General features: G+C 47.3%; 1 protein-coding gene across 1 annotated transcript in view; it reads left to right on the top strand.

The window, feature by feature from the left end:
• Window positions 1-22,949, top strand: part of NKAIN1 (sodium/potassium transporting ATPase interacting 1) — a 485,391-nt gene that overhangs the window by 200,171 nt on the left and 262,271 nt on the right. The window lies entirely within an intron of this gene.

Below are 22,949 nucleotides of genomic sequence, written 5' to 3'. Positions count from 1 at the left end.
TAAAAGAAAGATATATATATATATATATATATTTATATATATATATATTTTTTTTTTTTTATTTAATTTTTTTATTTTTTTTTAACGGGCCTGGTTAGTTGGCGGAGGTCTCGCCCCTTTAGCCACCACTCTGCCAATATGCCTCACAAGTTGGGGGTTGAAGTCCTCTTGGCTCCTGAGGGTTCTTGGGTGCTAACAGGCCCTCCTGTTACCTCCAGTAAGTCCCATACAGCGGGATTGCTGAGAGTTGGTCGGAGGCCAGCCTCCTTTCTCCACCACTTTGCAAATACACCTCCTGGCACACTACTGGTTGGGGGATGAAGTCCTTTTGGATGCCGAGGGTCCTTGGGGCCAAGAAGCTCTCCTGTTACCTCTAGTATGTCTGACACACTGGGATTCAGGACAGCTGGTCCGAGGTCCTGTCCCCTTTCTCCACCATTGTGCAAATATCACTATTAGTTTAAAAAAACATAGAAATTCTCTGAAAAACCCAAAGGTTACAGGGATGTTATAGTTAGGCTCAAGATTTCAATTGTACAAAACCAGTGAAATTCAGCAGTTAGAGATACCTGAGCTAACTATAACTTACGCCCCTGCAATGCATTGCTTATGACCTCACATAATAGATCACTCATGACATGTTCAGTGACATCACTCATGACAACAATGATGACATCTCAAATGACAACCTTTGTTGCATAACTGAACAACAAAGAACTTACTGTCATTTCCCTCGACCCCCCTCTTCAAAGCCCAGGATCTGAAGATTATTTTGGCGCTGTCTGTTCCTGAAATCCTCAAGCTTCCATTAAATGTCCCAAATCTGTGATTCTTGGGATTCTGATTGAATCTTAAGCCCTGTCAATTCTGCCTTCAACATCAAAGTACGAGTTTCCACCGATGACAGCCTTTCCCCGATCTCAACCCTTGCTTCAGAGATCTTCCTCATTGCTCCCTGGAGCTGCTTAGTTGCAATTCTAGCCTTTTGACCATCAGCACAAGTCTTATTCTGGTGCTGTTTAATGGACTGATATATAGGTTTCAGTGATGGCTCTCCAACTAAACCTGCAACCCACATGGGTTTGTTGTAGATTAGAAGTATAGTCCTATACTTGCTGAGTTGCTGAATAGTCTCTCTTTAGAGCAGAGGCTGCCAGATTCCCCCTGCTCTCCACAGCCCGTGTCATCTGGGTTTTGAACCTTCTATACCATTTCTCCTGCCTAGGTGCAGTGGCAGCTCTCAGGTCATTTAGTGACCCATTCGAGGAGTGGATTGATAGTGAGACTGAATCCAGCTCTACAGAGCGAGAAGATTCAGAGCCATTTATAAGGAAAAAAACCTGTCACCCTGCTCCAGGTGGTCCTGCGTAGCACTTGTCCCTTTTGTCAATCCTGACACTTACCACTGCCGTATCAGGGGTTTGCCAAGTGCACCACTGTGCCTTCCATCAACAAAGTAAAAGTTACAGTCCGGACACATCCACCATGGCCGCTGCTCATGCCGTTGAAAATATATACCGCCTTCTCTCCTATACTGTTGGGAGGAGGCAGAGGGCTCTGCCTGCTTACACGTGAGCCATCTTGCCTCTCTCGCCGAATCTCATCGTCTTTTTGAAATATCCTCTTGATGGAACACCAGGTTAGTAATGTTAAAGTTTCAAAGTAATCAATTTCAAATTGCTGGCCCCACCCCCAGAACGGGTATTTGTTGTTTAATACAGCTTACCTAATGGAGAAAATAAACCACAGTTAGTACATTTTTCAAACCCGGTTCTTTGGGATGTGTCTGCGACACAGATATGTTTGAGGATAGCTGATTCCAGTCTGGTCCTGTCCTTTTACAGACTATTACAATTTATACTCTAGTCTTCTTCGGTTTCGTCACTGCAGGTTCAACAAGGCTAGATCCATGCAAGATGGTCAGGATAACCATAGTCTATGCAAAATAGTTCCAATCAAATGTAAATGTATCTTATGTGAACATTCTGAAAACCTGGCATGGATCCTAGATCGACTTTGGGCTCTTCTTGTCTAAGTAGATCAATTAGAGTTAACCAATCAATTCAATTCATTCCAATTAACCAAGACCACAACTCCCAAAATGTTTAAGATTGTTAAATGAAAAACTCACAATAAGTGTGTTGTGTTCTTAGTGACTTAGATTCGTCCTAGAATTCCTGATGTGCATTGAACTTAAAGGACACAGGTTCCTTGCTCAGCTGCTCCCAGTTACTTCAATAGACTTCCATAGTATATCAAGTACATGTTATTGAGGTGAGTTATAGTAAAAGCCTGTCATGACTAAGTAACCCTTACTATGATTCTTTTCTCACGGTCCTACCCTCAAGGCGCTTTGAGATGGAAAGCCTCTTCTAAATGATGAACAAATCTAAGTTTGCGCACCAGCTTAAGACTTCTTTGTCAACTAGGTTTGCTGCAAAGAGGAGACGGCTGATTAATGTTGCAAAATGTCATTACGAAAAATCTGCTTGTGAGGAATAATTTTGCTAATTAGAACCAGTCTGGTATGAAATTACAGAGGCTCTATTTTACGAAAGATGTTGAAAGGGTCTAACATCCAGCACCCACACCACAGCTTGGAGCCATGACCAGCAAACCACAGACCTGCCAACTCACACGGGCCACCATGTTTCACAATATATTGGCTCCCTTCACATGGTCACCCAGTGAGTAGCCGATATCACACAGCAGCAGGGAAGACAAGAGAGAAAACACTGCACTGACATGGCTTCCTCCTGGTCTTTTGAGGCTCCGATCAGCCAATGTCCATTAAGGGGTGTAAAAACACCCCAGAACTTTTGTGGCAGCCTCAGCAAGGTTTTTCTTTGGGGGGGGGGGAGTGGATTGGGGAGAGGGGCAGAAGTGCCCTTCTACCCACAAGTCACACTTTTGAATTGATTACTCTATAATAAGGGGTTCCCGGCTTTATGATATTTCATTTTTTGACATTTCAGTCAATATTTATCCATTATAATTTTTGTGTGTGAAAAAATCAACTGACACAAGCATATTTTAATGTTTATTAAACTGATGATTATACACTGACACTTTGATGAGTTAGGATTTTAGTGTACTAAGTAACCATATTCACAAAACTTTACACTCTCCCGAAAATATTAGTAATACAAGCGTATGAGAACATCAGCAGCTTTTTAAGTATCAGGTGGAAACACTATCCCTCTTTTTAACTTTGTGCTGTCAATATGCAAAGCTGTTGGTCTGGCACTGGAGACTGACAGCATGGTGGGGTACTCAGGAGAACTAATGTATGCGTTGTTTTACCTTTTTAAAGATAACCACCAACAGGAAAACAGATTAACTCTTATTATAAAAAATGGGAACCTGTAACCTTACCCAAGACATATCCTTTTAGTACTTGTTGCGGTGGAAGATCACCTTGAGAGAAGGGTGAGGGGAATTGTTAAATGTCTCTTTACCATGGGCATCAAAAATGATTTGCGATGGTCCAGTTGGTAGCATTTGCAACATATGAAGATTTCCAAAGCCAGATGCAGAAGGACTCTTAGTACCTAATTAAGAGGATGATATAAAACAGGAAAAGGCATTGGCAAAGCCAGTAGGTTTGGCCTTGACAAGCTGGAGCAAAGGTTATTTTTTTCCCATTTTTTATATTGCAAGCCAATCCACAAAATAAAAAAGGAGAAAAATAAAACACAGCAGCTATTTGCTTGTAATAAAAAAAATATATTAATAAATAACGACCACATACCATTCTAATAGAACAGTATAGGTCCTTCCTAGAAGGTTAGGAGGCAGTTAGTTGTACTTTGAGCAGGTATTTGTAATGAATTTGACAATCACAGCAGAGTTCAGTAGTTTTGAAAGCAAAGCTAATTTTATTTATAGGGACTGGAAGGTTCAATTACTCAGGGGTTTCCCAATATTTCCAACATACCACAATTGTATTCTGATCTTGGTCTCCCAGTCTTCTGCCACTTTTGAGGCAATGTTTTGGTCCCCTCAAGAAAACAGAAACAAATGTCTGTTAATGACTTGCACTGTTTATTGTAATTGTATTGATATAGTGCTTACAACCCCTGACGAGACATTGAAGTGAACGCTACTCCGGAGCCCAAAGTGGATTAATGGTGGATTAGTATGGGAAATATAAATTGTTAATTGGAGTGGTTGACATGTGAGTCTGTTAGTTGGATTGAATAGAATAAGGGAGGGATAGAGGAGGGAAGAGTCTAGAAGGATTTATTTGGGAGATCATGGTAGTAAAAAGAGGTTTGTGATGAGTCAAAGAAAAGATAGAGGAGGTAAGAGTTTAGAAAGAGCTATTATATAGATACATAACTACACAAAAAGTTATACCTGTATATGGAAAATAATAAGGAGATATAAAGTTGTGTTATATAAAGCCTCATATGAGTCTCCACCACTTCACTGCCTGACAAGCAGTGTAATTGTGCATAGACTGATTTGCCCCAAGGCTATCTCCAAACAGTGAGGGGGCTTGTGGAAAAAAGCTTAGCCCGACGCCAAATTTCTTCCATTACCACCAGCTCGCCCACTGAGACAAATAATGATACAGCACTTGCCTGAAACCACGGTACTCCAGTACAGTGATAATTTGGACCACAACGCCTTCCTCACATTGACTACTGGGTGTCATTTTTTGTTCCCAGTTTCTCTCTCCCCCGTCTTAGTCTCTGCCTGCCATCTGACTCCTTCTCCACTGGGCTCTTCTCCTCCACCCGGTCTTCTGTCCTTCAACTTGTCCCGCTGGTTCTCCATCACATCTCTTCTCCTGTTGGCTCCTCACGATCCTTCCCTGCTCTATCCATGTCCTTTTCTGTTGGCGTCCAGGAAGTCTCCAACCCTTCCAGTTGGAGCGGTCTCTCCTCTTCTCCAGCTATGCCGTTAACCTGCCACTGCACTCTACGCCTCTCTACTCTGCATCACTCTGCTCTACACCACTGCACTCTGCAGCACTCCACTCTATGCCACTCCACTGGTATGCCACGTCACTCAACAGCACTATACTCTACTCTGCACCACTCTATGCCACGATTTTCTGCACTACTCTACTCCGGTCTACTCTGCACCACTCTATGCCACGCTGGTGTACAACATGGCTAAAACATAGGTGAGATTTATTGGGTTTGCCAATGCTTATTAGGTTTAATGCAGTCACCCTTTTTCACCTAATGATCTGTTCTAGTGTCAGACCATGCATTGCAGTACATGAGATGCATTATTTTGTCTCCCTCATTCTCTCAGTGGGACAGCTTAAATGTTTTTGACCATTTCAAGGTAGCTTACCGAGTGTGTGCGAGCACACGTATTTCAAGCAGGCATCTTTCAATTTATTTTCTATTTTTACAAATCCAGTTTAATAATAAACACCAATGATGCACACACATCCACAGAAGCCATCTTTGAACAGAATGCATAAAATAACATAAAAAAGATGGCTACCACGAAACAGGCACGTCCCCGGTGACCATCTTTGAACAGTATTTGTAAAAATATAGTATGTATTCAAAGATGCCTACTGTGGAGGAGTCAACGTATAAAGCCACCATCTAAGAATGCATGTTATTTAACTTCTGAAAATCCTTTCAAAGCAAGTTGCCGTGCCTGTGCACATATTGGGGGTGGCCATCTTCAAAAAAATTAATATCATTGCCAATGCCAGTAGTTTCCTTGCAAATCCTCCTGAATATTCTTCTGGTGCTCCTTCCACTCCTAAAGTATTGTTTCCATGCAAAGACCTGATGGTTTTGCCAATGCTTATTTATGCAAACATATAAATCCCATATTCAGATGACAACATTCTTACTTGTATTACCTTTAATGCTTGCCTCTTATGTTTGTAACAAAAATAGAATGAAAATATCTTATTTTTGCCCCATCTATTTGCTTTGTCAATGCTTGTTTCACTTAGATTTATAAATAATAATGGGCTGATGGTAAAGCAGAAGAAAAATCAGGTGAAGTAAAAGGCACAACAATATTTACGAATATTAGTTCTCATTAGCGTAAATACAAAATTGTGTGAGAAAACAAGGAGCGAGCCTGGGGCTAATGCTACACCTTTACTACTGTGCTTCAAGGCATTAAGTAAGAACTCAAAGAGTGATTACAGGTTGAAAGACGTGTAGGGTGTAGAGATACTTTTGTATTTCCCAAGCTTTAGTTGTTGTTCACCTTTTTCTAAAGAGACTGCTCTTTGGCAAAGCGTCAAACTGGAGGAGCCAATGAGACGCCATATGGGCACACATTCTTTTCTATTGGACACCCCTAGTGACCTGAGGTCAGTGACTCTCAACCAGTGGTTCCTGACCTAAAATGGATGAGTTGCTTCTGAGTTGGAAGAAAATGAAAAGCAATTAATTACAAAATAAGCAGAGAAAATACAATGAAAATGGGCGTAAAGCGCTCTCAACAACACGCAGCTGGATTTTCAACCAGAGAGTTGGTCTACTGGCTCAGAGGCTGATGTTTGAAAATGTAGTTTTGGGTTATAATTCCAACATCAGCAAAAGACCAAACAAGCATTCGCAAAGCCAACAGGTCTTAGGTTTGTTTGCAAGTGTGCACTATTTACTTATTTTTTGAAAACATAGGCGCTGTGCAAAAAAATAAATTGACAGGCATCAAAATAATATAGAGGATTGGACCATAAAGCCAGGCACACTAGCGCTGTCACTGACCTGCATGCCTTTTCAGGCGGCTGTACACATGTGTGCGTTACAACAAACAAATGATGGACGGAATGCTGACAATGCAGACATTCTCCCCCAGTCAAGAGATCTGGGTTAAATCCATCGTTCTTTTGCCCACTACGCCACCCCAGTTTAGACATGGCCATATGCAAATCAGTCTTGACCCTGTGCCTCATGGGAACAGTCCAGCCCGAACTGCCAAGCCATGTCTTCCCTGGACCGGAATCAAGCATCCTAGGACCGGTTTCTGGCTATCAGCCGTCATCAGCCAGGATAGCTTGACTCCAGTGGCGTAGTGAGCACGGGTCCCACGTCTGGGAATACCCATCCCACTTAGGGCGAAAAGCGTTACAACAAACAAATGATGGACGGAATGCTGACAATGCAGACATTCTCCCCCAGTCAAGAGATCTGGGTTAAATCCATCGTTCTTTTGCCCACTACGCCACCCCAGTTTAGACATGGCCATATGCAAATCAGTCTTGACCCTGTGCCTCATGGGAACAGTCCAGCCCGAACTGCCAAGCCATGTCTTCCCTGGACCGGAATCAAGCATCCTAGGACCGGTTTCTGGCTATCAGCCGTCATCAGCCAGGATAGCTTGACTCCAGTGGCGTAGTGAGCACGGGTCCCACGTCTGGGAATACCCATCCCACTTAGGGCGAAAAGCGTTACAACAAACAAATGATGGACGGAATGCTGACAATGCAGACATTCTCCCCCAGTCAAGAGATCTGGGTTAAATCCATCGTTCTTTTGCCCACTACGCCACCCCAGTTTAGACATGGCCATATGCAAATCAGTCTTGACCCTGTGCCTCATGGGAACAGTCCAGCCCGAACTGCCAAGCCATGTCTTCCCTGGACCGGAATCAAGCATCCTAGGACCGGTTTCTGGCTATCAGCCGTCATCAGCCAGGATAGCTTGACTCCAGTGGCGTAGTGAGCACGGGTCCCACGTCTGGGAATACCCATCCCACTTAGGGCGAAAAGCGTTACAACAAACAAATGATGGACGGAATGCTGACAATGCAGACATTCTCCCCCAGTCAAGAGATCTGGGTTAAATCCATCGTTCTTTTGCCCACTACGCCACATGTGTGCAGCAGTGATAAGGCAAAAAATCTCACACACAGTTCATAACAGCCAACTGGTGAAGTGGACTACCCGCTACCCCTTGCTGTTTGTTGAGGAGGGCCGAAGCAAAATGGAATCTAAAACTGAACAGAACCACTGATAAAGAAGGCTGACTGAAAATCCGTATATAGATTTTTGTAGTTAAGTTATGGAGAACATGTGCCTAGCAAGACCACTAAAGTCGTCTCTAGGCCAGACATAAAACCAGTTGATTCTAGTGAAATCAATTTATAGCTCAGAGCCTCAACTTGTTGTTTTTCTTTTTTAATTGTACGGTGTGCTTTGACAATGATATGTTCTGACCCTTCAGTCTACCTCCCCCATGGAATCCTGGGATCTGAAATCGAGCCTGTTAGATTCCTCACACCGTGAGTTTCTCTACACTGCACCTCACGTTCAAGATGCATCTGCTACAATAAAACTGCTCCCTGCAAAACACCCACTGCACTACAAAATAGTGCCCTGCACTATAAAAAATGTACAGAACGTCAGCCAGAAAAGTGTTTCCAAACGGACATGCCTCAGAGAGGCTCGTTAGGAGGTGGTCACTGTCAGGCTTGCCTGACATGGGATTGATGGAGAGATCTCTCAGTTTTCCTCTAGTCCAGTTTACATTTAAAGGGGTAACTAAAAATGCAAATATATTCCTATACATTTTTGTTGAATGACTAAATATCCCTTTTTCGTCTCGGTTTTGACTGTTAGTCAATAACCACAAATTAATATCTGTCATAGGATATATTCAGAGGGGTATATCACACATTTCTCCAGTAAAGTCAGAATGCCCTAGACAGTATGCCATAAAAATATGCCTTCTTTCTTTATTATAAATGTCAGATAGAAAAACACACCTATCTAACATAACTTCTATGTTCTCAAAAGACAGCTCCCTGTATAATTGAAAAATCATTGGCAGAACGTGCCAAAACTCTTTATACGGTTAACATTTGTCCTTAGTGAAACCCTCAAATCTACTCTGAATACAGTAACATTTAACAATCCAAAAAAATTCCAACCACAGGAATAATGTGTAGGTGCAACATAAACAGACACACATTCTATCTGTATAAATAAGGTATGTCCTACTCCTTGATAACCATGTTGAAAAATCTAGTGCAGATGAAGGCCCGGGTTATGTGCTGGATGACCGAAACACTGCTGATGCTTTGCTGTTTTTAAAACAACTCATGTGCTCTATTCAAGCAGATTTGTGTGTTGGACATTTACTATGTTGAATAACATGTAGCCAGGCTATCCTATCTTTTATGCTTGAGTGATTTACGTGCTATGAATGATTGACTATAATAGATTATGAATCTGGCTGTGTATGTTGATAATTATACAGTGTGTAAAACAATGAACTATGTATATGATGCTACCGATGCTCGTAGAATTTATTGAAGTTTGGATCAGGGGCGGGGGATAATTTCAAATTCTTCCTTTCGTACCTGAGATATGTTAGACTCAAATGTATTTATCAAATCTCTGATCTTGTCAGTTACTCTTTTGTTGACTGCATTGGTAACTGGATATCACAATGTCCTTTCATAAGCAGTATCGTTTCTCATTTCCTGTAGGTGTCTTATGAAAAGAATAACTCTGCAAAAATAAAACCTCCGCATACCTTTGATGCTCATTTTTGAATGTCTTGCCTGCCTGCCGATCAGAGTTGTATTAAGGCCAAAGTTGATAATAGCCAAGGGCCCCCACCTTCCAAGCGACCCCCCGTCAGACATCGCACCACAATCATTAAGGTGTGGGGAAAATATTCTTCTTTCGTTAAATTGGGTTCAACAGTTTAAAAGCGTTAGGATTAAAGTTGTGATTGCGGATTATGCACACTGAGCTTCTGTGACTATCTCTATGACACCTTTCTCTACCACTCTCTATCTTCTGTCTCTGTCAGACTTTTCTTTCTGCCTCATGTCTCTCCTTCACCTCACCTCACCTCACCTCTTTCTACCTGGCTCAGTGTATTTACCCCATCTCTCTTCAGTTCAACGATCTTTAGCTCACCTCTGTCTGTCTCAACTCTCTCTTAATACACATCTGTCCCTCAGTGGCATAACGAAACTTGAGGGGGTACCCCTGCAAAGAACATGGAGGGGCCCCCCACGTTCCGGACTCAGTCAGGAGCTCTCAGGTTAGGGGCCAGATGCCCATGCAACAGTGGCAGCTGGTGGATCCTAAAAGGGGTGAAGCGAAAAGCTGAGATCTAAGTTGAAGGAGCAAGTGAGTACAGCAAGCACACCAAAGTGAAAGAGGAGTGTTCGGGGTTGGCCTTTCCAAGTGGGCCCTCCCCCAGCAAGAAATAACTCCCCCAGCAAGAAACAGATAAAAAGGTTCAAATGGTGCTTTGCATTTACAACATAAACTTCAGAAAAATTGGTGTAAAATTTTGAAAAACACATGGTGCAACATATATATGAGAACATATCATGCAACATGTATCATCATCATGTATCACCCCAGAGGGCGGGCTCATCCGAGGGGTTAAATAAACTGGCGCATGACCGCTCGAGGTCTTGACCCATACACCAATATTGTTTGTGCGCGTGTTACTGCGGCGTTACATTACCGGCATTGGCCTCGCAGCGTGCCGCCAGGTCACGAGCCAGCATCCCTACCACAGGGGAGACATTAAAGCTAACGCTGCAGGAAAACTGAGCCCAGGAGGTGTTGTAATGTAACTTACCTGTGTGTTCTGGTTTCTGGAGTTCTCCTACCTGTTCTGGAGCATTCAGTCATGTAGGTTCTTAGAGTGTAAGGCTGACGGCACTCGATAGATGACAGTTGCTGCTGGATCGTCGAGGTGGTCGGATGCCAGGTTGCGTTCTTCAATAAATCTTCTACTTTTACATCTGTTCCTGGGATTTATTGCAAGCAAGCATCTCAACAATTTTGGCGACGATATCCTCGTTGTCCTCGACGTTCCTCAATGCTACCTGGTGATCCACTTGGTTGTTTCGCCCTCTGTTGCATTAGTGCTGCTGGTGGTCTTCGTTTGGAAAAGGTGACCGGAACTTGACTTGAAGTTTACACGATTCAAGGTGCTGTTCTCCCTCGATTTGGGATGTTTTCGCTGTTTCCCGTCTGAGTTGGATTGCGGAGTCCGCTCGAGACTCAGCGCATGCTCAACGGCAAAGTCAGTTCCTACGTCACACTGGGTGAAACGCACAGCGTACGGAGAGCGCGCGTCTGGATGCGTGCGTGAGTAACGCTGTGCGCAACGTAGGACGGAAGCTACGTGCCGCCATCTTGGCACTTCCAGTTTATTAATTTTATCGTGTCACCTCAAGAGGTCACCATAGAGTGCTGCAACTCTTATTTTTTCAGCGGTGACCGTTGGTATTGCTTGGTGAGTTCGGACTTTTGTTTGCTTGGGCGAAAGTGACTTTGACTTTACTTGACAAAGGGGAGAATACAACGCACTGAGACTATTTTTGGCAACTGAGGAAAATCTCTTTATTGTGTGTGAATTCATTTTCTGAGTCTTCGTTTTGGTGCACTATCTATTTACACATGGCTGAATCACACTCAAATGTTATTATGCCTCCTTCCTTTTTACCATCCCCAGGTTCACCCAGTATTATATGGGAAGATTGGGTGGGAATGTTAGAGAATTACATTGTAGCTCTGGATGGTGTTAATTTCTCTCCACAAAGAAAGAAAGCTTTACTACTTAGTGCCTTAGAGAGTGAGGGTCAACGGGTCTTCAAATATCTGCCGGTTGCTATGGGCGCTAATGGCCAACCCATGGACGACGAATACAAGGAGGCGATCAAACGGCTTGAGACTAGATTTGCCAAGTCTATTAATCTAGTAATGACGAGGTATAAATTTTATATGCAACCTCAAGTAGAGGGTGAAAGCATAGACGACTTTGTGGCCAGGTCACGTGAGCTTTCAGTAAAATGTCGTTTTGGCACTATGGCAGAGGAAATGATTCGTGACCAGCTCATTGTACAGTGTCGTGAGAGGAAAATTCAAGAGAGACTGTGGGCTGCTAAAGATCCATCACTAAACGAAGCAATTGATTTGGCTAAGGTGATAGAAGAGTCACAAAAATGTATAAAAGAGTTAAGCAAGAGAGACAGACCTAACAATGATATTGCTAATGTTGATAACACTAAAGAGGTTGAAGTGGATGTTGGGGCGGTCTCGAAAAGTAATGTGAAAAATATTCATGCCTCCACTCCTACAGCTAGAATGAAGAATAGAGAATGCTTAAGGTGCGGTAGTCAGTACCATTTAGCTGACTATAAGAAATGTTATGCACTGGATCAGGTGTGTAAAAAGTGTGGCCGCAAAGGACATTATGCACGCATGTGTAAGTCGTCAGATATGTTAGACAAATCCAAGTATAAGGTGAATGTAGTCCAACCAGGTGCAGGGGTGAAACAATCTATTAATCGTGTATTAGTCTTGGAAGAGGAGACCAACAGTGTGCGTTAGGAATTATGTCAAGACATACGCAGAGTAACTAGACCCACTGAAGTGTTTAATGTATGTGGAGTGAATGTTACTCTTATGGTGGACTCTGGTTCTATGTTCACGATTATTCCTGAATCTCTTTTCCTCATGTTGTGGAAGGGCGTCACTTTATTGGATAAAGACATCAGTCCAGTGAGTTATCAAGGGGAATTGATCGACATTTTGGGTTATATGTCTGGTGAAATCAAATTTGGTACAAGGAGTACTCAAGGTAAAGTGTACATAGCTAAAGATGGTCCACCAATTATCGGTTGGATGCATCAGTACAATTTGCACATTATAATCAATCCGAGGGCTCCAAATCAGATAATGGTGATTGATGATGACGTGCAAATTGATCACATCTTGCAAGGCGCCCACAAGGTTTTTGAAGACAGATTGGGCTGTGTAGAAGGGTATCTCCATAAGATCATCCTTAAACCAAATGCTAGTCCAGTGCAACACAAATTGAGGAAAGTGCCCCTATCTGTGAGACAGGGGTTGAAAGATCTTTTGGAAGATCTACTAAAATCTGGAGTTATTGAACCTGTAGAAGCATCCTCATGGATTTCACCTGTAGTTTTGACGCTTAAATCTGATGGCCGTCTCAGATTCTGCATTGACTTGAGGTCTCTCAATAGAGACATAGTAATGGATACGTTTCCTCTACCCAACATCAATGAATTGTTACAATCGGTGGGTGGGGGAAAGTATTTTTCTAAAATTGATTTGAGAAGCGCGTATCATCAGATTAAGTTACACCCTGATTCTATGCCACTCACAGCGTTTATTACCACGGAGGGAACGTTTCAATTCACCCGCATGCCGTTTGGTCTAGCCTCGGCTGCGAGTGTCTTTCAAAGGATGATGTCCAATATGTTGAAGGGGTTGGTGGGAGTAGTATATTTCCAGGATGACATATTGGTTTCGGGAAAGACGGTGAGAGAACATAATGCTCTTTTGAGACAGGTGCTGTGGAAATTGGAAAATGCAGGGCTCATAGTCAACAGGGACAAATGTAAGTTTTTGACGGAGCAGGTTGAATATTTGGGGTATACCATTTCAGACAAGGGATTAGCCCCTAAACGTGACTTGTTGGAGGCTATAAAAGATGCGCCTCTTCCCAAGGACAGGGACCAGCTTAGATCATTTTTGGGCTTAGTCGAGTACTATTCCAAGTTTGTCCAAGGTTTTGCGGATATGTCTGAGCCATTAAGATGTCTTCTTCGTAAGGGTGCCAAGTTTATTTGGGGTGATGAACAGCAAGAAGCTTTAGTTAACATCAAGCATGGGATTTGTAATGCTGGAATTCTAGCTCCCTTTATGCCCAAGAGCAAATCTTTTCTCACGGTGGATGCAAGCCTCACAGGGATTGGTGTGGTATTTTCGCAAAACCAACACGGGGTGGAGAGAACCATAGCTTTCGCATCTAGAACTTTAACTCCAGCTGAAAGGAATTATTCAGTAATTGAGCGTGAGGCACTGGCAGCGGCACGGGGAGTTGAGCATTTCAGGGTGTATTTGTGGGGTGCAAGATTCGTCCTCAGGACGGATCATAAGCCGCTTTTGAAAATTCTGTCGGCGGGAGGAGCTGGTAAAGGATATGCTCGCTTAGCGAGATTGGCTGCAAGGTTGCAAGAGTACTTGTATGAGGTTGAATTTATACAGGGATGGAGGAATTTGCAAGCGGATTGTTTATCTCGGTTGTCTTTAGATTGGGAGTTGGTAGACAAGGATTTGGTGAAGAAATCTGGGTCTGAAGAAGCAGTAGCTTTTGTATGTGAAGTTGGGGAATGTAGTTTAGGAACGTTTTCCAAAGCTCAGTGGATGCAGGAAATGGAGACTGATAAAACGTTGTTAGAAGTTATAGCTTTAATCAAGAAAGGTGCTCCTCGGGAGAACATGGTTTCAGTTGGGGTTAGACCTTTTTGGAAACTTCTTGATGAACTCTCTGTGAGCAGCTCCAATGTAGTGATGAGAGGGGATAGATGTGTGCCTCCGGATGGATTGCGTTTGCACATTTTTAGACTAGCTCATGAGGGTCATCTTGGTCAGGGGATGACTATTAGAAGAGTAAAACAAGAATATTGGTGGCCAGGAATGGACGATCAAATTCGTAGATGGGTAGAGAGTTGCTCACTCTGCAAGGAGAGTGAGAAGAGACTGAAAGTGGGGAATCAGAAAGTCATGGGACACATTACTGATCCTGGGAAGGCGTGGCATACAATTTGCTTGGACTTTATTGGTCCCATGTCTGAACTATCATTGGACATGCGTTTTGCGGTGGTGATTATTGATGTTCATTCAAGATGGTTGGTGGTGAAATTTTTGAAGGATATTACTACTCAATCGACAATTGGTGTTTTGGGTAAATTGTTTGTGGATGAAGGTGTACCTCACGTGATGTTGACGGATAATGGTACGCAATTAACTTCTGGTGAAATGCGTTGTTTCTTGGAGAAGAGTGGTGTTAAACATGCGTGCACTTCTCTATACAATCCCATGGGGAATGGAATGGTTGAGCGGGCAAACAGGTTAGTGAAAGGGACCATTCAACTTGCCTTGGCAAATGGACAGTCTCCTAGACGTTTGGAGGATGAGATGCTTTGGGCATATCGGGTCACCACACATAGTGTGACCCAGGTGTCTCCGTTCCAAAGCATGAGAGGGCGTGTTCCAGGCTCTCGGTTAGTTCCTGGTTGGCTCAGGGAATGGATAGTTTCGGGTGGTGAACATCCTGAGGAATTTGTTGGCTCGAAGTTTAATGTGGGAGATTGGGTCAAATCGAAGCTTGGTAGAGTCAGGCGGGGTTGAACACATTTTCTAGTCCTTGCAAGGTGATTGCTGTAGGGAAACATTGTGTGGTAGTTGAAGGAGGACATAAGTGGAACTTGCGCAGAGTAGCTCTATATCAGAAAGGTGGTTCTGTTGTGGAACGAGTTTGTGGTGATGACGGGTGTTCAGGTATGATGTTTATCCCTGATAAGGCGTCTGATCTGGAACAAGAGGTAAGGGAGAAGGGTTCTCTTCCGGAGTTGCTTACAGATGCTCAAGTGGTTGGAGATGGTGTAGATGGGTCCCAAGTGAGGTGCAGTGTTAGGACACGCAGACCACCTTCATATTTGCAAGACTTTGTCACCTGTTAACTTGCATGTCATGTGTGTTCTTTTCATGAAGATATATTTGGGGTTTCCTTTGTTATTCTATTAAGGAGGAGGATGTGTTGTAATGTAACTTACCTGTGTGTTCTGGTTTCTGGAGTTCTCCTACCTGTTCTGGAGCATTCAGTCATGTAGGTTCTTAGAGTGTAAGGCTGACAGCACTCGATAGATGACAGTTGCTGCTGGATCGTCGAGGTGGTCGGTTGCCAGGTTGCGTTCTTCAATAAATCTTCTACTTTTACATCTGTTCCTGGGATTTATTGCAAGCAAGCATCTCAACAGAGGGACACGTAACATTCCATTGCGGGTTCAGTAAGTGTCATATACTTTACACTACGCAGTGCTCACGTTGCAGCAACAGCAAGGATAGGTTACTTCACCTCGCACTGCAGGGACACTTCACCTTGCACTACAGGAACAGCGAGGGAGATACTTCACCTCACACTGCAGGGAAGGTGAGGTGTATACTGCACCTCACACACACTGCAAGGAAAATAAGTGAGTTACTTCTAACACTGCAGGAACAGCAGGGAGAAGCTTCAGTTCGCAGCGCAGGAACAGCATTGGCTAGACACGTTGCAAAAACACTTGGGTCCGGCCACCTCACCATATACTACAAGAAAGAGGAGTGTTTCACCTCATAACTCAGAAACTGCAAGGGCATGATCCCTCCCTCCCAACCAGGGTGCAAGTTGAGAGTGGGTGTGAATGGAAGGCACCATTGCACTATTCTTAAAGGTTGGACGCTTCGCTTCAGGCCGAGGGTGGATGAGATGTGCAACCATTGATGTTAATAGGGTCTAGATGTCACGTTATGCCCTACCACAAAAGCTGTCTATACAATAATGATATACTGTCTCAGACTATCGTACACTTTCAGTGTGACCTCACACAAATGTTCTTAACTTGCCGCGGAGGTTCTTTATTACCACAAAGCCAATGCCTTTATAAAAATCACATTATATTTACTAGTACCAGCCTTTTCATTAGATTTCAGTGATTTCATTTCTATCGATTATTTGCTTTTTCCTTATATGTAGAAACATGCATATGATTTACCAAGAGTAAAACTGAAACTTACAAAGTAATTTACGCATTTCTATGTGTGACTTGGCATAGATATGTATAGCGTTCATCAGCCGCGGTCCGTAGTAGGAGTAACTGCAGGGCGGTGACGTGGGGAGGGGGAGTGGCAGGGTGGGAGGTAGTAAACTATGGATTACGGAGGTTTACAGGTAAGTTAACATATAAATTAATAAAAACGAATTTTGTTGCGTGCACTGCATCCCCAAATGCGATGCAGTGCACGCAACGAAATTCGTTTTATTAATTTATATGTTAACTTACCTGCAAACCTCCGTAATCCATAGTTTACTACCCCCCACCCTGCCCCTCCCCACGTCACCACCCTGCAGTTACTCCTACTACCGACCGCGGCTGGCGCTCATACTGTTGGAAGGCCACGTCGGAGCACAAATAGAAAACAAAACACGGCTACAAATGTACAATCCTCATACACTAGGTCATATTTTTTATCTTTCACACATATTTTCCTTTTACTTAATTTGTCAATCCTGATATGACGTGATCCGTTGTAAACTGTAACAGTTGAAGAGTGCGTTGCTTCTTAAATAGATTCCATATTCCTTCGGTTCTGTTCGAGTATCAGGTATGCAATCTTGAACTCCTTGACTTGGGCACGTTTGAAGGAGACCTGCTCACCTTCCACTGAGCCAGTATCTACACTTGGGCAGCCTACCCTACCTATCACAAGCGGCGGGCCAGCTCCTCGAGGGCCGTGTTACTGACAGGCTCTCATGTGGTTCTCTTCCGTTGCTCACCCGTCAGTGATAATGTCGTAGGACGGGTTGGCTTTGGGGACACTAGTCGCTGTGGCATCCAAACTGAGAATCTTGTTGCATCGAGGTCCGTCTGGCATCAACACAGAAACATACACTTAAGTCTAACCCGACAGCTGCCCAGTGCCCACCAGTTGTAGGCGGGAGCATGTTTATTAATTAAACAAAACAACCATAGAAAGATCTAAGCACCTTCACATTCAGCACTGTAAGCTGTGGAACCTGCTTTCTTGGACCAGCTGTACAAAAGCTGCCTTCAGAGTGAGGGCCGGGGCCCGGGCGTGCGCAGCACTTAATACAATGAAGAGAACCTCAGAGAGGCCCGGCTGGGGCCCTGGCGTGCGCACACTTTAATTAATGAGGACGAGGCTTGCTGCTGCCTCACTAAAACTAAGAGGGGCCCCGCATCCCCTCCCCCCCTCCGCAAACGCGGGGGCCTGTGTTACTCACTGGGCCTACACTATATTATGTTTTAAACTTTCACTTTTATTCCCAGCCGGGCCCCACCATGATGTCCTCTCCGATTCCAAATTATCATCTTTCTTCTCATCCAATGCGATTACCACCCCAGGTCCCCACCCACTGAGACTCCGTCCTCGCTACCACCCACGGACCACTCTTGCCTCGGACAGACTCTGACTCACCCGAAGGGCTCAGGGCGAGGCCTGGCCTGCAGCTTCAGAGGCAGGCGGGAGACAGGGCAGGGGCAGGGCAAGGATAGCCAGGCAGGCAGGGGCTAGTAATAATTAAAATTATTATGGCCGGTGACGGAGGGTCCTTCTCAGTCTCTGGCGTGGCTGGGTCCTGGGGGATGCCTCACCTCAAAGTCAGGCGCACTTTAATTGCGCTCCGCAATGCGAATGGCAAATTTGGTCACCAGCCCTGTAGAGTGCCACTCGGCCTCTACCATACAATGTAGACACACATACACGCATCCTCCACCCCTCGAGGCGGGCTCGCCTCGAGGGTATAAATAAAAGTATCGGAAGACCGCTCGGGGTCTTTCCGGTTTAACCAACACACTGACTCACCGTCTCTGTATTGCGGCGTTCCTGTCCCCATACACGTGGCCTATCCTGGGTCACCACATTGGCGACGAGGCCGGAGGTCCCGCTGCGTGCTGCCTACTCGTCCTGCTGCCCGCGGCGTCATCGGAGCCCACCCGCGTCGCTCCTTCATCATCGGCGCTTCCCGCCTGTCGCGCTCCAGACCGGAGTGCCGCCTGCTGTTCCGGCCTGTTCCAGCCCTCCGCGAAGCAAGCGTGGTGGCCGGAGGATCCCCCGAGCTGACGGCCGGTGAGGCGCTGCATGGACGCGCTGAACGCGCATCACCCTCCCCCACCTCCCCCGGCTCTGCATTCATCAGCGAGGCCCGGGAAGTGCCCCGCCCGCTGCACCTCGTGGAGCGCCTGCTGCCTGCCGTGACGCCCCGGGCTCCTGACTGGCTGTGGCCTGGCCGCGTGGTGGGTGTTCCCTCCCCCAACAAGCACTGGCGAGTGCAAGGGGACCGGTGGAGGAGGAAGGCAATTCCAGACTGGAATGTGGAAAAATTAACAGAGGACTAAAACGTCCTGCCGGCAACAAGCATTGGCTGCTGCAAGAGGGTTCTTCCACTGTCCCTCATCAAGCATTGGCAGCTGCAAGTCCTATTTCTGGCCCTGGTGATCCCTGCGGATGCGGAGCGTCGCTGGCTACCTTCAAGAGACGCAGGGGGACGCCGCTGACATCTGCGAGGTCGGAGTGAGTACGCCTGCCCCACGCGCCCCCTGCCGCTCGCCCACCCGCCAGCCGGCTCGTGCGTGGGAGGTCAGAAGCTGTGTACCTGCAACTCGCGATGGGCGACCAACCGGGGGCCGGAGGGGGCGCCGCGCCGGCCCAGGCAGCTGCACCTGCTGGAGGGGGACGCCAAGCAGTTGACCCACCCCGTCACAATGCGACGACCAACCCGCTCCCGCCATTCAGCGAGATGGTGGATCCGGCCACTGCTGCACCCCGTTGGAGGGCATGGGTCGGTCAACTGAACAACTACTTCACGGGGACCCGTGAGACGGATGGAACTGTTAAGCGCTCCCTGTTGATTTTCTATGGGGGGTCCGAAATCTATGATCTCTTCGAGACCCTGCCGAACACGGGCAATGCGGATGACTACGACGGCGCGGTGGCGGCCCTCAACGGCTATTTCGATCCACAGCTAAACCTGGACTTCGAAAAATTCAAATTTCGACGGTCACTACAATTGGAAGATGAGTCCATCGACATGTTCCACGCGCGCCTGCGGAAACGGGTGGCCACCTGTGGGTTTGCCGATCACCGGGAAGAGATACGGAGCCAAATCATCCTTGGATGCAAGTCGAAACTGCTCCGGAAACTGATACTGCGCCAGCCGGGGATCACGCTCGATCAGATCCTGGTGCTTGCCCGTTCGCACGAACTTTCAGACGTCAGGGCGGAAGAGATGGCTGCGGCCCTACACAAGCCTGCCCCGGTGCAGACCGCCACCAGAACCCCCCAGATCAAGGAGGAGCGCGTGGATGCTATTCGGAGGAGGCCGACACCTGCGCCTGGGAGAACACGACCGCCACCCGGAGGGCCCTGCGGGAATTGCGGGGAGGACCACCTCCCCACAGCCACGTGTGGAGCGAAAGGGCGCGAGTGCTCCCGCTGCGGGAGATTGAACCACTACGCAAAAGTCTGCCGCAGTAGCCAGCCACGGCCTACCCCAAGGAAGCCGCGGGGTTTCACGCAAAGGGTCCGCCAACTGTCGATCGCGGGGTCCGAGGAGGCAGAAAAGGAAGCGCCGCACCAGACCAACCTCGACTTGGAAGAAGATGACGACGAGATCTACTACGTATCGTTTGTAGGCCAGTCCGGGAGCCGGCGGAGGCCGCCTCCCATGTGCTCGGTCAGAATAATGGACACTACCCTTCAGGCGCTCATAGACACCGGAGCGACAGTGAATGTCATGGACTCCCAACAATTCGAGGCCCTGGAACACCGACCTCCGCTACTCCCGACCAGAGCGAGAATCTACGCATATGGAGGAGTCGACCCCCTTCCCCTGAGGGGCACGTTTGAAGCGCCAGTCACGAGTGGGTCACTCACCACCATGGCCCGGTTTCATGTGACAGAAGGGAAAAGGGGCACCCTTTTAAGCTGCCACACGGCCGAAGACTTGGGCCTCGTGTTCTTCACGAACGAAGTGCACGAAGCACACGCGGAGGACATTCTAAGTGAGTTTCCTGAGCTGTTCACAGGTCTGGGGAAGCTGAAAGGAAAGCAATTCAAGCTTCACATAGACCCCACGGTCAGGCCGGTAGCACTGAGACACCGACGAGTACCCTACAACCTGAGGCCCCAAGTAGAAGCTGAACTGGCAAAACTTGAAGCGCTGGGAGTCATCGAGAAGGTTTCAGGTCCCACGCCCTGGGTGTCCCCGTTGGTGGTCGCCCCCAAACCGAAGCAGCCCGGGGCAATCAGGCTGTGCGTCGACATGCGGCTACCCAACGCAGCAGTCAAGAGGGAGCGCCACGTCACGCCGACCATGGATGATGTCGTTGCTGATCTTAATGGGGCCAGGTGGTTTTCCAAACTAGACCTCAACGCGGGTTACCACCAGTTGGAGCTGGAACCGAGCAGCAGATACATCACGACGTTTGCGACGCATGTGGGCCTGAGAAGGTACAAGCGCCTCAGCTTCGGGGTATCGTCGGCCGCAGAGGTATTCCAGAATGCCATCAAGGAAACCCTGTCTGGTCTAACCGGGGTGATCAACCTGAGTGACGACATCCTCGTGTTCTCCTGCACCCTTGAGGATCACCACGCACAATTAAGAGCCACACTCCAGCGGCTCAGGGACCATGGCCTCACTCTACACAAAGAGAAGTGTGTGTTTTATCAGGAATCCATCGATTTCTTTGGTTACACCTTCACACGAGACGGCCTAAAAGTAGACCCCAAGAAAGCGATCGCCCTGAGGTCAGCCAGCATACCCAAATCACCAACAGAAGTGAGGAGTTTTCTTGGCATGGCAACTTATTGCGGGAGATTCATCCCGAACCTGGCGGCATTGTCGGAACCCCTCCGTGCCCTCACGAGAAGTGACCAGCCCTGGCGGTGGACCGTGGAGGCCAATGCGGCGTTTGCGAAGATCAAGGCGGCCCTACAGGACAAAACGGTCATGGCGTACTTCCGCCCGGGGAAGCCGACGGAGCTTGTCGTGGATGCCAGTCCGGTGGGCCTCGGAGCGGTGTTGCTCCAGGAACACGACAAGGGCACATGGAAGCCGGTCGCATATGCCAGTCGGGCACTGTCTGACACCGAGACGCGGTACGCCCAGATTGAAAGAGAGGCCCTCGCGATCAAGTGGGCCTGCCAGCATTTCCATCTGTATCTGTTCGGACAGGATTTTACAGTAGTCACGGACCACAAACCGCTGGTCCCACTGTTTGGAGGCACCACACGGTTAGCCCCGCCACGGATTGAACGCTGGGCGGTACAACTGCAGCAATACCGATTCACAGTGGTCTTCCGTCCCGGAGCGCACAATCCGGCTGACTACCTGTCCCGGCACCCTGAAGACCTTCCCCCTGAGTGCGTCCCCGCGGACGTTGGGTACTCCGACGCCTACGTGAAGATGATTGGCAGAGATGCCTGCCCGGACGCGATGACCCTGGAGGAAGTTGGCCGGGTGACTGAACAGGATGGAACCCTGACTAAAGTCAAGGAAGCCCTGGCGTCCCACAACTGGAAAAGGTTTCTAGAAGGCAACCAGGTGCTCACGGAGGAGGAGAAACATGCCCAGCAGCGGATGTGGCAAGTCCGCCACGAGCTGAGTGTGGGAGAATGCGGCACAGTGCTACGAGGCCACCTGCTGGTTGTTCCCTGCGCACTTCAGGAGAGGTGTCTGCGCTTGGCGCATGAGGGCCATCAGGGGATGGCGAAGACCAAGGCCCGCCTGAGACACAAGGTCTGGTTCCCGGCCATGGACGTGAAGGTCGAGGAGCTGGTACGAAGATGCAGAGCATGTACGATCACAGGAGCGGACTCACCAGCCACGCCGGTCATCACGGAGGAACCGTGTCCTCGCCCATGGTGCCATGTGAGTGTGGACTTCGGCAGCTTCCCGGATGGGAGGCAGATGCTGGTGATGGTGGACGCGTATACGAAATTCCCGGTGGTGGAGGTGGTGGAGTCCACGTCGTTCCAACACATCCGGATGGCTCTGGAGAGGACCTTCGCCATGCTGGGGAACCCGGAGGTGGTCCGGTCGGACAACGGCCCACCCTTCCAGGGCCAGGAGTTCAGGGACTACATGGCACAACGTGCGATCCGGCACAGGCGAATCACTCCTCTGTGGCCTCAAGCGAACGGCGATGTTGAGAGACTGATGCGTACACTGAACAGAGCTCTTCGCATTGCCGTCGAGCAGGGGCAGGATGCGGAAGCAGCACTAACTAAGTTCCTTGATGCGTATCGGCATACACCGCACTGCACTACGAAGTGTGCCCCAGCACATCTCCTGTTTAAAGAAGCACCACGAGATGGAATACCGACGGATCCATCCTGGAGCCCACCGGCACGGGATGATGTTGCAGTACAGGAGAGG

The sequence above is a fragment of the Triturus cristatus genome, chromosome 3_1, assembly GCF_964204655.1.
Source record: "Triturus cristatus chromosome 3_1, aTriCri1.1, whole genome shotgun sequence".
Lineage (NCBI taxonomy): Eukaryota > Metazoa > Chordata > Amphibia > Caudata > Salamandridae > Triturus > Triturus cristatus.
This window is presented reverse-complemented; position numbering and strand designations above follow the sequence as displayed.